Below are 15,427 nucleotides of genomic sequence, written 5' to 3'. Positions count from 1 at the left end.
ACTGTGGTATCTCTTGCCATCATACCAAGGGAAATCCTGTCCAAAAGGCAGCTATATGAGACATGTTTCCTGCCTGTCAGTCCAGAGCTCGTTAAAGTCATCAAGGGTGCCATTAAATCCCTGGGAGCAGGATTCGCCCTATCCTGTCCTTTCCTGCTCTACTCAGCACCAGCATTATTGTCCTGGGAGACAGGGCAGACCTTCAGCATCTAAACACTTGGGGTCCAACTGATTTTGTTGCTTGGCTTAAGGCAGCATGGAGTAGCTAAAGGCTTGGTAGGAACCTGCAAGCAAAGATGTGCTAAGGGAGACACCAGAGAGGAAGCACAATGTTTATCACAGTGCTTCCTTTATGGAACTACAAAGGCAATTTTCAAAAAATTGAAATTGCAAATACATGTGCCTCACCTCTCTCAAAAAATATTAAAATATGTAAGTATATGTATTACATAGAACGTTCAACGGGAAAAGCACAATAACCAGCACCTAGGCCTCTGCAAGTTTATATTGCCCGAGATTACTTAAATAAAGGTGATATTTGCCCGTAAGCAGATAGGAAGGCTCAGGTGAGCAGCTGGGAAGCCCTCTGCTGTTATCTGAAAGCCTCAACCTGCAGTCTGAGGGTTTAAAGCACCGCCACAAGAACAAGCTACAATGCTGACTCATCTTCTTCAAAACAAACTTAACAATAACCACTGGAGGCTGCATCCCCTGAGGAGCAAGCTGTGACACGTCTCACCCAGCCGAACCCAACACTTTCATTTGGCTTTTATCACTCATGTCGAACATGGATGTTTTCATCAAGTCCTGCACTTCAGAGTGACTTCATATCACTAAGCTGTTTTTTGCCCTAAACAATCTGATTGGTTGCGATTCGTTACTTGAGTGCAATTGCATCCGATCATTAAAGATGCATTTGTGGTATCCTTCAGATTCCCCAGGGCCAGATGAAATAAGGACAGCGCTGCCAAGTGATTTCACAGCCTGATGCCTGAGCAGTAAGAACATCTGTAATGTGTTTTGAAAGCATGCCCCCTCTCACCAAAATTAACCACTCTCCCAACAAAAAAAACTTGACTGAAAAATACCACAGACAAAGGCAAGGAAGGAGAGGAAAAGCTGGGCAGGGTGTGGGCAGATGCTGGATGTGAGCTCATCTCCACGCCCCTTTTCTGTGGCTCTAAAGATGCTCTAAACTGATTTCTATTAAGCACTTCTTTATAATTATTCACCAAAACTCAGATTTTGATTTCTTTCCCTCAAAAAACATTAGTAAGCTTCAATACCTAACTTTAAGGATATTTCCTTGTCAGAAATTGAACAGCAAAGATTTGTGGTTAATTTTGAGAGCTGGCAGATTAAACTTATTATTAAATTAAAAGCTGCTTCACAGTGTCAAAAAGAATGTTCTATATAAGAATCTGCCTTCTGACGGCAATTTTGTATAATTAATGCCAGTTTTTCATGTAATCTTTTGTGTTTTGAAGTTTATTCTGTACTCCCACATGGAAAATGAGATCATTCAGCATGTGCAGACATTTACAGAGCACAGCTCGCTACAATCCATTGAATCCATAAAATACTGAAAGGAGAATTATTTTAAATATCAGCTCATTGTCCTCTTTCAACACTATTAGCATTTTCACTCAAAAGACAGCAGATGAGATGACCGTATGTAGACCACCATTTCCACATGTACTGCTTCACCTACAGAACAGGACACTGCAAGTTTCCACCTCTGGTTTTCTCCATCTCACTTTGTAGATGCTCACAGTGTAGCAGGCAATGGGCAGTGGCCAACGCAGAACTGTCAGCCATGTCAACACACAAGTAGTGCATGGAATGGACCTAGGTGATGCTCACTGAAGTGGTAAAAATTTCCAAGTTTAATAACAACTTGATTTAAGTTTGGAATCTTAGACTGTTTTCAAATCACTTGCTTTAACAATTAAAACCTGTTAAAGCTTTAGCAAGATCAGAGCCAGAAGATTCTGGAATTCTGTACATTTATATATATTACGTGAAAGACACCTGCTTGAAAAATACCCTTTGAGAAAGTCTAGTGCATGTCATTCCACTCTATCCCATCCCCTCCCAGAAAACAGAAAACGGAAAGATTTCTCACTCCTTTCCCTAATTTAGAGGGCAGCACCATACAAACCATACAAAGGCCCAAGTTATCATTTATCACAGACAGACACAACCCTGAAATCTCCAGTGTCGCACAGAGCTTACTCAGAACAGTGACCCCATTGGTCGGGGGAGCTCTGCACATGAGTGTGCATGGGCATGTCCAGTGAGTACCTCCAAAATGGAGTGTTTCTTCAGTTTCACAAGAAGCCCCCAGAAGAACTCAAAACACCTTTCAAGCATTTTGCAACTGCAAAGTTTTTAAAGACCAGTACATACACGTCTCAGACAATATTCTAGGAAAGAAGAAACTGGATCCTCAGCAGTAAAGAATAAATCAGAGAAAAAAAGCAAGGAGCATTTGGATATAGTTTCAAAGTAAGTTTGCTGGATGGAACAGAACATTTCCTTTTGAAATGACTTTTCCTTTAAGCACTTTCCTCCTGGTATTTGTTTCATCCTGCATCCTTCTGGCTCCACATCCTGCCCTGGAACTATGGGACTTGATGATAATCCAACCACAACTTGGGCAGAGACAGAGGACAGGATTCACAAAACCGTGTTTGGAAGATAAGAAGAGAGCACAGATAACCACTTTTGCTTTGGAGTGTTATCAGGCTTATCCTGATATCTCCCCTGTGTGATGACTGGGGAGGCCAGAAGAAACCTGCCCAAATGCAACACACGCATCCTGGTTTCTTTTACAGTCCAAGAGCCCACAGGTTTTACAAGCACAAACCAAGACGTACAATTTACACAACCACGCAATGCAGTCCTTTGTGCTCAGAGGATGTATTGGGTTCAACTTAAACCAGCACAGAACAGAAGATGCCCACACCTAGTGCCCCCTCCAAACACAGCACTACTGCCAACCTCAGCAGCTTTACTCAGCTTTTCAGTAACACAGAGCTTGGCACGTGCAGAATACAGGAGTGTGTTATTTCAAGGAGGTCAGCATATAGGTGGCATTGAGAAGAAAGCCAAGGGAAGCTTTCTGCTAGAAATGATCCCATTTTCTGCAGTTCCTTTTTGTTCTTCAAAACAACCCCACGCACAGCAGCACTGGCCAGGCAGTGAGGCTATCCCCCTCCACGGTGCCAGAGGACTGGGCTAAACACAAAATAAAAAGCAGCCAGAGGGTGACTTGATTTGTTTTTAATCATGTGCCAAGTATGACACCAGCGCGGTGTCAGGAAGCATCTGGACATATTGGAAAGAATTTCCTGATTTGCCACGAGTTAATGGCTTTTTTCTGTTTGCCACAGAAAAGCAAACTGAGCTGCTTGTTCAGCTGCATTCCTTTAAAAGAAAAGGGGCAGAGAAGTTCAGTATTCTACCTAAAACAAACAAACAAGCAAAACAACCCGAAAAATCTGTTGTAAACATGGGCTTTCATGGTAGCTGGGCTTAGCCTGAACTGCTCAGCTACAAGAGACTAGGGAAAGCAAATCCCTATTAGAACACTGAAGGAGTGAGATATTGTATTTATCTTCCAGAGTAAAACTCCTGAAAAGGTTACAGAGCAAAAACAAACAAAAGAAAAAAAAAAGAAAAAAGGTAAAAGAAGCACAGTGAGTTATTAGCTTGAGGAAAAAAATATGCAATTTAATTCTTAATAAGCTTTCCCAATGAAGCAAAGTCCATCTGTCTGAACTTTTCTGAAATGGCACTGGGCTTTGCAGAGTAAATTCATAACAAGTAGATGACAAAAAAACAAACTTCAATTTCCTCAGGACCTTAAGGTTTTCAGTAATACTAAGAGTACCTGATATTAAAAGAACATTTTTATGCCCAGAACTTCATCAGTTTTTCATCATACATAAATATATATGTGCATTACACTCACTCCTCCCAAAGGAAGTTGAAAGTGGCAAACTGCGGTTGTTGGAGAGGTCACACATGAACCAACCTGAGTTCCCTTAAGAGAGAAAAACAGCAAAAAAGAGAGAAGAGGCTCAGTGGGAAATCACAAACAGACAGAGGTGGCTGAAAACAACTGTTAGGATTTAAAAAACAAATATGGGTAGCAGTGACCTGTAAAATTATAATCATAGTAATTCCAATGTACGAAGGGGGAGAAAAGTGCAAAAATAATGTGTTTCATCTCTTGTGTTGGGGAGCACAGTCCAGGATTTCTGGGTTACATGTGCAGGGCAGGACATTTTATTAGTCTTGCTCCTGCCTTGTGGTGTTTCAGGTATTTTGCAGCTGACTTTGTTGGTAGAGACCTTGGGTGATTTGAAATACAATTTCTCACCCTAAAGTAGATGTGGATAGTCCCGCCATCTATAAATATATGTAACAGCTTCTGGATTCTTATTAAACTTTGCTTCCCTGGATTTTTTTTGCATGAATTTCATGGGGTATGCATAACGTAAAAAGAAGAAATGAATTTTTTTCTTGCCCTATTACTCACTGAACTTCCACTCCACCAAGAGACCCCATTATTGAATAATAAAGGGAGAGTGAGCGTCACAACCTCAATTATTTCCTCTGACGTATAGAACAGGGAGCCAAAGAAACACTGACTGAAGTCACCTTCACAGATTTTTAAACCATTTAATGATGCTATAAAAAGCTCAAGTAGCTGCCCCTGTGATACTCACTCAAGGAAATTTTCCATTAATTCTGCCCTTTGCTTCCCTGCTCAGCAAATGAAGTGAATTTGTAAATGCAGGAGGTTTTAAGGGAGTGCACATTTTCTGCCAGCTTCACAGGCCAATAGAAACTGTACATACCATGCCAAAGGTCCCATGTCAAAACACCTCTAACCAAAACATGTCTCATCATCAAAAAAATTTCTGGCACTGAAATGGATATTGGCACACAGCCAGCAGATAACAGAGCTCAGCCATTCCACCATGAAGAAGCTAGACAGCTGAAACAGGCTCTGTACTAGTTTTCCTACACACTGCTCAAGGTATTAGTTTGTTCCAGTTCTAGATGCTGTTACAGAGCTAACCCAGCACTTTACCCAGGATTAGGAACCCCTGGCTTCATTCACTTCTCTGGATGCATTAGCAACTGAGATGAACTGTACTTCTTTAAAATAAAAAATTGGACATAAAGTTCAATTTCAGGAGCAAATCTGTAAAACAGAAAAGTGGTATTAAACTTAATTTTGGTGTACAAACAATTCTGGTGGTTAGAAGAATGCTTCCCTTATCTCTCCATCCTTCCCAATTGGACAACTCAAACACCTTAATAGCTCTGTCACAACGATTAAGCATTCTAAAAGCGTTCTCTATGTTGTTGGAAAAACAAACAAACAAAACAAAACAAAAACACCACAAAAAAATAGAAGATTAAGGCACCTAAAGGGGTTCTTGAGTGGATAGATGGATTATGATTTTTTTTGAGAGAGATTTTAATTCAGCTTTCTTTTTCTGTTTTTTTTTAACCAATAAACACTTTTATTACTGTTGTTTTCTGCTCTTCAAACAGGATGAAGTTGTGTGGCCTTCAGATAACTGCGGTTTTGTAAAAGCAACACAAAACCAAATGCCTCTGAAAAAAAAAAAAAAGTGTTAAACAAATCTTCACACTCTCTTGTGGGGCCTTCTTTTTGTTTCCTTCTTACACCCATTATCCCATGCCTACTCCCAACTTCTGCCCCAATGAATTCCAGATGTGTATCCTCCCAAGGTCTCTACCAACAAAAGCAGCCGCAAAATAACTGAAACACCACAAGGCAGGAGCAAGACTGCAATAAAGTGTCCTGCCCGGCACACCTAACCCAGAAGTCCTGCTCTGTGCTCCTTTCACCCCTAAAGGCTTACATTGTTTAGCACAGCCTTGAGGTTATGTTATTTTCCCATCTTTGATTTTCATTACATTGTACAGCAGCCCCCTGTGCAGGTTGCTGAGACACTTGATCCATTTTGCCCTGAAAGTTAACTGTGTGAAAGTTAACTTCCCTTTATAGGTTGTTCTTTTAAAGCAAGCATGAGACCAGATAAACATCACCTATCAATGCTACTACATTAAGCTTCTGCTTTAAACTAAACATCTTATCTAAGTAGGACTTAAAACAACAACAAAAAAGTTTCAAAATGGCAAGTTTCCTTATATTCATTTTATATCATGTGCATCAAAAAAGAAAAAAAAAATCAACAACAAATCATTTCCTCTAGCTATTACGCAAAATTCAGAGAAGAATAGCTATCAGTCCCTCATATCTTATCACTGTCTTCTTTATATGGGTTTGCAGCTTGCAGGAAACATTTGTTTTCCTTGGATGTTATAGATTATATTAGGGAAAAAAACAGCTAAAGTGTGAGTTCCTCACATCAAGTAGTTTGCAGCCAAGACCTGAGGAACCAAGAGTGAACAATGCATGTAAGCACACACTTAGAAGAGCTAAAGGTTATCTCATGTTGCATGACCAAAAGTTTGAGGGGTACCTGGCAGGCCTAGGAGCACCAGGTTTTCTAGTCAACTCTGTAAGCTGCCCAGACAGCACTGCCTATGTGAGAGTCCACACATTTCTCTTATGACAGACTTATAAAGACTGGATACAAGTGTATTCTAGATTTAATTGTTTTAGCAAAGCGCACTCAAATCATGTCTCCTTAAAGTACAAAGTTTAAGTGTTTATTCAGTTCAAGCCATCTATTTGGCAGACCATTTTAAGTTTCTAGGAAATGGGTGTAAAATACTCTGAAACATGAATAATCCTTTCTTTCATGTGAAAATAAACTAAAATAATGATTACTCATTTAGCAGTGAACACAAGATGCCAGATTAAATAAATTTATGTCAGGCAAGATCCCTGACCACGGCTGGGAGAGAAAGCAGGTCAGCCAGACTTATGACTGCTGTCTCAACTGGAATACAACAGGTTGCAGCTCAGCCTGGGACACAGCCAGCCTGGGGAGAGGCCGGCCCCTCAGTTCCTGGGAAATGTTACTGAGCTGAGTTCTGGTGCTCATAACAAATTTCAGCACGGTGCTGGGCGATGGGATGTTGTTTCTTGTAAGGGCAGCACAGGAGAAGAGAACACAGTGCTCCTCTGCTGTGCGTATGCACTGCTCTCAGATGCTATAGGCAGGCAGTATGGACAGCAATCACATAGGCATGCTTCTAAACACTCATCCACAGCTCACTCTTCATTCAGTAGAGGCATAACGTGGCACAATTTCTCTGGAGAGAATAAAAGATGATGAAAAAAATGAACCTAGGAAATAACAAGGAAAATCAGTCAGTACTGGTGACTACTCCAGTCTGATTAGCTAAGAGACTAAAGTGCCCAAAAAAGGAGCAGGACGAGTAGCTCGTGACTGCCAAGCATTGAGGTGAGGATGATGAGCCTGGGGCATGGTGCTCATTTGGCTCAGTTTGCAGCTGGGTTGGAAGCTGACCATGAGGTAACCATGTGGGAGCAGCTCTAATCTCCAACTGACCCCAAAGCCAGATGCAGGTTTCAGTGCATTCAGATGCATTTCCCCACATCAGGAGTCCCCACAGCAGTTGTGGTTATCTGATAGAAACAAAGATCTTCACAAAGATCTTCACAAGGCTTCTTACTGCTACAAATTATGGTATCTTAGCATTGGGCTACAGTTAAGTTACAGTGCTGTTATTTTCAACAGTAAGATTTGAAACATGAATCCTTGCATAGCAAATGGAGACAGGACTTCAAAATAATTTAAAACCAAACAACTGGCCAAGCTGACTAACTGGATATTTCATTCTCTAAAGTTTTACAGAGAGTTTAAAACAACAAAAATAATTAAAAAATCCTTCTCTACCTATAGAAATCAATGTATAAAATGAAACATAACTTTACTGCAGTATGTCATATAAATGTATAACATATATACACACAGTCATGCTTATCACTACAAAGTACTATTCAATACAGAATATTACTTTTCCATATCAGCTACGTATTACAGCTGCACAGAGCATCTGCACATGCCTGAGACTCTTGTTGCTTACCCACCCCAATGAGGAATTCACAGAACCCTCAGAACTGCAAGACACACAGCTGATAATGCTACGCAAGTTATGATGGCACAAAATCCCTGCTTGCCTCCACAGAAATGAACTGAACCATTGTCTTGCAGTGGTCAGGCTGCTCAAAAGAGCTACTTTTGAAGTTTTAAAGAATCACTCATTACTATCTCCAGTGTACCCCGACTTAAAAAAAAAAAAAAAAAAAACACATATGATTTTAAAATTTGATTAATTAACAGAGAAACTGAAGGAGAATGGATTAATTCTTTGGACCTACAATACATCTACAAATCACTGCAGTATTTAGGCTAAACCTGTAAAAGATTTTCAATATGGTTGCACCACTTCATCAGAGTGCATGTTACAATATGTCTCACACCTTTTAATAGATTATAGAAACATTTCAGAAGAAGAAAATTTTTTTTTCTTTTTCATTTCCTACTTCATTTGCTAGAGGGTATCACACAGTCTCTGGTGTGCCTATCAGTATTACATGAGGGTAAGCAATGAAATCACAATAGAACCTAAAAGCAGAACAAGCGTAAGACCCACGTCACATAACATCACAGAAGATGTGTTAGCTTCCAGGTTTATTGTGAAATGGTGATATCTATGTCACACAACACAGCGTGATTAAAAATACTGCAATCTCAGTTCTCTGCATCATTACTTCAAAATTCACTTGTTGCACTCCATCAAATTAGAAAGCTGCAAGTATATAAATCTACATATTAAGCACAAAGGAGCTTCACTCTTCGTATCAGCATTATTTTTTCTTTTCTTTTTTTTTTTTTTTTACCATGTAGCAAATGTTATGAAGTGTTGTGTGCATACTTCTCCTGTACTCAGGTTGTCAGACACACATAAATTCACAAAGACTGGGCCGGTGCCTCAGACTGTCTTTCTCTCTGGGATAATTCCAGAAAAGATTACCACTTTCTCCACAAGTCCAGTTTACAGCAGGGGAAGTCCTAGCATTGTCTGGCAAGGATAAGGACAAAATTCACAACGGTGCCTGTCAGAAGAGGTGAAAGATGCTGCCAAGATCTATTTTTCACTTCTATGAAAAGACACTTCACTGGTATGGGGAACTCTGATCTCCTTTACCAGCACTGGGATGATTAAGGGCTTATGCAATATCATCATGGATTAGATTATCAATGATACCTAATAACGATGTACTAACGATTTTGCATTAATTGGGTCAGTAGCAATTAGAAAAATTTGATCATCATAGGAGAACATAAACTAATTTTTTTTTTTCCTCCTTTTTTTTCTTCCTCATTTCCTCTCATACAGCTACACGTGTTCTGATTTATGCAGGACACCAGCTTCTTGTGTTGCTCAAGTATTGGGCATAGAAGCACTAACCTAGGAACAACACACTCTCCTCAGGCCAGCTGTCATTCAAAGTGTGCGATCTCATTATTGACCTATAGGATCTGCAAGTGCTGACAAGTTAATAGCTCCTCAACAATTTCTGTGTCAACCTCAGAATGAGTGTTTCACAATATTTTTCTCTGTTCCAGTCCCAGGAACGGAATCAACCTTTAGTCCCAGCATAATGCAAATGCAAATGAAAGCTATACTTCACAAAGATTATTTTCCCACACTCAGTGTACTGACACGTCTCAATGCATTAAGTGTGCATTTATACTTTTCAGAAAGCATTCTCATTATGCCATCTAGGTATATGACAGGTGTCAAGAATCTAGAGTCACACTTCTGAAACTGTGACAGTTTCTGTTAACAGTTAACTGTAAGCTAAAGAGACTTCTAATACCAAAGGGTTTTTTAATACAAAAAGTCATTGGCCCAAGCTTTGTCAAGTGACAGTCTTTCCATTTGATCCAGAGAAGCACACAGATAAATTCAATTATTTTAACTGAATCTCCCAAAAAGAATATCTTAGTTGATATTGTCTCGATCCCTATATTGAAGGTGTTGTAACATTTCTTATTTCTTTAATTTGTTCAGCTCCTCTCTCTGATACACATTCTTTTTCTATTCACAATCATCAAATTAAGAACATCAGATTTTAGCAGATATACCTCTTCAAAAACACTCAAACTCAGCATTTCTCTATGAAACTGGTTATCTATATAACCAGTTATATATATCTATAGTTATATAGATAGATCTTTAAAAGTAAGGGAACAGGATGAAAAGGAAAAAATGAGCACCTCACATACCGATAAAATATTAAAAGCTACAAAATTTAATAGAATTGTTCAACCACACCTTTTGAAACAGGTCCATCTCCAAATAAATGGTCACAAGATACTACCAGGAATCCTGATTCTACTGTTTTTTGTTTTTTTTTTTCATGATATTACAGTGAGAAATACCACCCAGTTTTTGATTCAGTTCAGTGCCAATTAATCCAATTGGTTCTGTCCCACAGGCTATATTGGGCTAATGACTCAGTATCTAGACCTCAGAGCAGCATGCGGGTCCTCTTCATTGAAATACAAGAAACATTATTGCTGCAGTTTTAGCATCAGGGAACAGACAGAACTCTAGCTAGAGAGGATTCCTGTCTTCAGAAGCTTGAAGCATCAGCACAGAAAAAAAGGCAGAACCTGCTAGACAGTAGATAAGACCATTGCTCTGCTTCTGGAAATCAAGGATCTCACCCTGGTGCACCATCTCAGTGTGACCTTCAAACAATGTGTCACAGCTGTCCACAGACACCTGGCTGGGAGGGGGGGAATCATACCGTGGGCACAGCTGCTGCCAGCTGTCCCTCAGATGCAGGCGAGGCAAAGTGCTGTGAGCTGGATTCCAGACACCACATGGGTCTGTCAGCTGTGTGAAGCTTGAGAGAAGAGGAAGAGAATTTGGCACAGCAGGTATGTCATGGAGCACCAAGAGCTCACTTACTTAATTGTAGACACCTCTAATTTCTTTCAGGAATTAAGTTGTTGTTTTGTTTTTTATTTTATTTTTCCTCCCTGTATCCCCGGTTCATAAATTCCTAGTCTGCCCCAAAAGTACTGGTATATGCATACCTGAAATGGACAAATTACTGTCTGGTCCTCCATTACAAGCCCCAGGTGTGAGGATTTGCTTCATCTCAAATACAAAAGCAGAATCCCAGGAACTAATCTGATCCTTCTATCAACAAGAAGTTTAAAGGAAGATTATCTCTTCCACCAAGACTCACTGTCCTTCAGTAAGTCTGTCCCCTGCTGCTCGATAGCCAAACAAGTATTCCCAGAGGTTCCACTGCAATTCCTAACCAGATATAAAGTATGAAGCACCCATGCTTCCCAATCATGTGGAGCATCAAAAACGAAAACAAAAACAAAACAAAACAAAACAATCCAAAACTCAAGCATCCATTTTCTTGTCTGACCAGGAACAGAAATTTCATCCTGCACTTTGCCATTTCACAAGAGAAAAGAATCACTCACATAGAACTTCTATGTATACACATAATAATGTTTCCTTGACATTAAGAGGGTCAGACAATCACCTAAAATTTCTTAACTTGTTTGACTGAGATGTCCACACCACTGCATCACTAATTTTGTCAGCAATTCAATTCAAATAAAGCAATGACTAGTTGGGGCTTATTGTTCTTCAAAGCCTTGAAATAGCCTATCTCTTGATTGTAAAACAAGTGCACCTCCTAACTGCTGATTTATTGGTTCACTGGTACTTAATACACAGCACAATGCCCTCCTCCCAAACATTTAGAGCACAGCTGGCTATGCTTAAACTCAAAAGAACTGTAGTTGGTCCACTCCTGACATACAGAATATTGGGAGGCAAAAAAATTCTCTATTGGCAACTATACCCCTTCTCGTTCCAATCCATAGATACATCTTAAAAAGTTCATTACAGTTAGTCATTGAAAATCACACAACTTCATCCATACTATGGAACAAATCCCTCTGTAGTGACAGAATTCACTGTTCTCCAAGGACCTTTTGTTAATTCCAAACAATAAGACTTAGTATTACAGAAAGGAAAGAAAGAGACAGCCCCCCACGCACACTTTAAAAGTGTACCAAACGCTCACAAGGTGTCCTCTTACAAGAGAAACATAACCTGTGAAGAAAACAACAGAATTAAATTCAAAGGATGGTGCAGGTTTGTATTCTCACATTCAATACAGAGGCACATACAAAAAGCAGGCTTTCCCAACTGCACTGCAATCCATCATTTGAAGTTTGTTTTGCTGCATCAGATGCTCATCTGTCTCAGGTGACAAGAACACACTGCTTATTACTTTATCCAGTCCAAAATCTGGCATACATCCCAGAGCTATGGGAAAGAGATAATGTAAATCTATCCTTTCCCATGTATGGGAAGCCTTACAACACACTCTCCTGATTCTCCTCATATGTTTAGGAATGTATTTCTGCAAGAGCACTGCAAATTGTTTGACAGGATTAAATTAAAGCTACTGTTTGGACATATCATCATAATCATTTGTGCATGTAAATGCATTCTGTTCAAAATTCCTACAGGACTGCCAGTGAAACTGCTAGAGAAATACCCAGCACAGCAATGTTATTGCTCATGTGTCACAGCACTGCTGTATGCACACACACAACAGAAGACGCTGCCCTCCTGCAAGCTGCTTTCCCTAAGCCTTTACAGTAGGATTCCTGTACTTCATCATCTGATAAAAACATGCTTCAGTCATCTGAATCGGCATGCAGAGCTTTGCAGGCATCTAACAGCACATTTGGGGCCGTGTCTTTGGCAACACATCCTAAAATTTACTAACAGCCAAGGCTTTGATTCACAAACCATAAGATTACAAAGGACCACATGGATGTTTTCAGCTTTTACTCCAATATCTCATCTAATCTGCACATAAAATGCTCCAAAAAATATGTCTTGCCCACTTCCCTTATGGAATCTCCAATGGCCAATTATCAAGGCTGTTTAAAATATTTTTGCTGCCTACCCTAATATTTTATGTCTTCAGTTTTGGGACTGTCAATACCTCAAAAGCCCAGAAACTCTATAATTTGAGGAGAAACACACAGTAAACATAAATGAAGTGTAATAAGTATTTGGAGATGCTATCTTTTTTCCCCTCAAACTAAATACTTCAGGCTGAATGGAGTGATTCTGTAAAACACATATTGCACATAGCAAAATGATACTTTTTATTCACAATTAACATTTATTTTTCACCATTTATTTTACCAGTAGAAAGAATTTCCTAATAAAGAGAATAACACACACTCTTTCCCTCCCCCCCCCCACCTCAAGGAATAGCAGAGCAGAAAAATGATTTGAAGAAAAACATCATTCTCTGGCAGAGGACTGACCAGAGAGCGCAGTAGGTTAAATGCACTGATCATCCTTAGCATTCTCCAATTATACATGTGTATGGCTTGGCCTTGCCCAGTGTTTACATAACCCCTGCAACTAACATCTTGAACTATTGTACTGCAGCAAATATCACTACAAGCATAAACAACTGCAAAAAAGCATCCAGGAAAAATATTGACATGTTTGTAGCCCATAACTGCAGATGGTGGGAATTGGTGGAACCTTTCAATGCAAACAGTGCCCCAAATCAGTTCTTCACACAGAGAAAGTTTCCAGTGATAAGGGAAACATTTAGGGCATGTTCCCTTAAAGGCCTGTCTCCCATCTAGCAGCTCATTGTTCACAAATGGAAGTGTTTACACAGGAAGAAGTCCAGTTTCAGCAAACGGGAAGTCCAGCAGATGTTTCCTTCTATCAAAGCAAAACAAGTTTAAAAGATGTTTGCAAATTGCTTTTGCCCAATCAGAAAGCTTCAAAATTAATTCTATTGAAGGAAAAAAAAAAAAAAATACTCAACAGAATAACCTTGGAAAATAAAATCAGAAAAACTTTTATTTCAAAACTGCAGCTGCTAGAATGAATTCTTTTGAAAAAAAAAATTGGTCTTTTTTACAAATGCTTTATGATCCAGGTTTGGAGGAATAAAAGGAAAATTGTAATTTTGGTCTGTTCTGGAAAGGGAAAGTAGGGCAGACTGCTACTCACACGGCTCCACGTCTCAAATGCTCTCCTCAAACCAATTAACCTCTCCTCTCTAGACTTCTCCCAACATCCCCAAAACTTCTGGCTGCTCTTGACTTCCTCATTTCTCTTCAGATCTTCAAGTACCTCTTCCTCGGTACACAGCAATTAAATAATAGAAGTGGCTGGGCAGAGTATAAAAGGTACAGCTCTTACCTTTTTCTTCACTTTTCTTTTTCCTTTTTTTTTTTTTTTTTTTTTTTTTAATTACTGCTACCAGTACACACACTGGTTACACAGTAAGCATAAGCACTCTGAAAAAAAAAAAAGATGAAGAATTTCATGCTTTGCCAAAATAAGTTCTGTTGAGAGGGTGATGTTACCCATCTGACTGTTTCACTGATCATCCCATTCAAGAATTTCAAGATGTGCCTGATGTTACTGCATCATTACAATGGTAAAGAAAAGCTGGGTCCGGGCTCCTACTGCTCAGTTGAATCTTGCAGAAGCTGTTTCTTTTTCTGCAGCTAATAACATCTTGCTCCAGAAGATCAGATGAGAACGACAAAGTAGCACTGAGGAATTTTTCCAGTTTTTTAAAGCTTTTGTAAAATGCAACTGCAGAGCTCCTACAAATTAGACTAACAGTTAGGTAGATACAAGTGTCAAAGCCAAGGATAAAATACTCTTAACTACAAGTACAACAAGTGCAGTCAGTGCACGCAGCCCTCTGTACCCATCTTTCCCTCTGCAAGCCCATTCTTCACTAGATTTCATTCATCTCTTTTTCTAACTACTTTGTGAGTATTATACAAAGTTCCCACCTCCACAATACTCATGCATGGCATGCTTGGCACCGAGGTTCCTTACCCCAGTGGAGGCCTCTGCACATCCTAAAACGTATACAAGAAAGTCAGAGCTATAATATGGAAGCAGTGAAAGGCACCATTACTACAACCAAGACGAGCATTAGCAGTCCGAAGTAGACCCCGCTGTGGCATACTTCAGATCTGCCTATCAAACAGTTATGGCAGGAGGAGGAGGCGTTGTTTTTTTTCCTCTTTCCTCCAATAATCCTTTTTGTCCTTTAAGCAAATCTTAAGTGTAATCTCAATCCGTCAGCAGTTCTGTAAAGAAATACCAGCTCAGACCTAATTGGATTTGTCAGAAAATGACAGCTAACCAGTTCTGCAAGCCCTAGCAGCTGAACAGCTAGAGGAAAATCTTCCAAGTTGGAATGTAGAAAAATACAAAAGTTCATTTCAAGAAGAAAACTTTCCTCTGAAAATAACTGGTAAAAAGATATAGTTCAAACCCTGTCCCTTAGCAACATAATGATGTGGTGTGGCATAGCTAAGGT

At 39.6% G+C, this 15,427-nt stretch overlaps 1 protein-coding gene across 3 annotated transcripts in view; it reads right to left on the bottom strand.

The window, feature by feature from the left end:
- The window catches only part of LOC100540124 (putative acyl-CoA dehydrogenase 6), an 81,084-nt gene that overhangs the window by 50,620 nt on the left and 15,037 nt on the right, over positions 1-15,427 (bottom strand). The window lies entirely within an intron of this gene.

Source organism: Meleagris gallopavo, chromosome 6, assembly GCF_905368555.1.
Source record: "Meleagris gallopavo chromosome 6, MGAL_WU_HG_1.1, whole genome shotgun sequence".
NCBI lineage: Eukaryota > Metazoa > Chordata > Aves > Galliformes > Phasianidae > Meleagris > Meleagris gallopavo.
The sequence above is the reverse complement of the archived record's forward strand: the minus strand, read 5'-3'. Positions and strand labels throughout refer to the sequence as shown.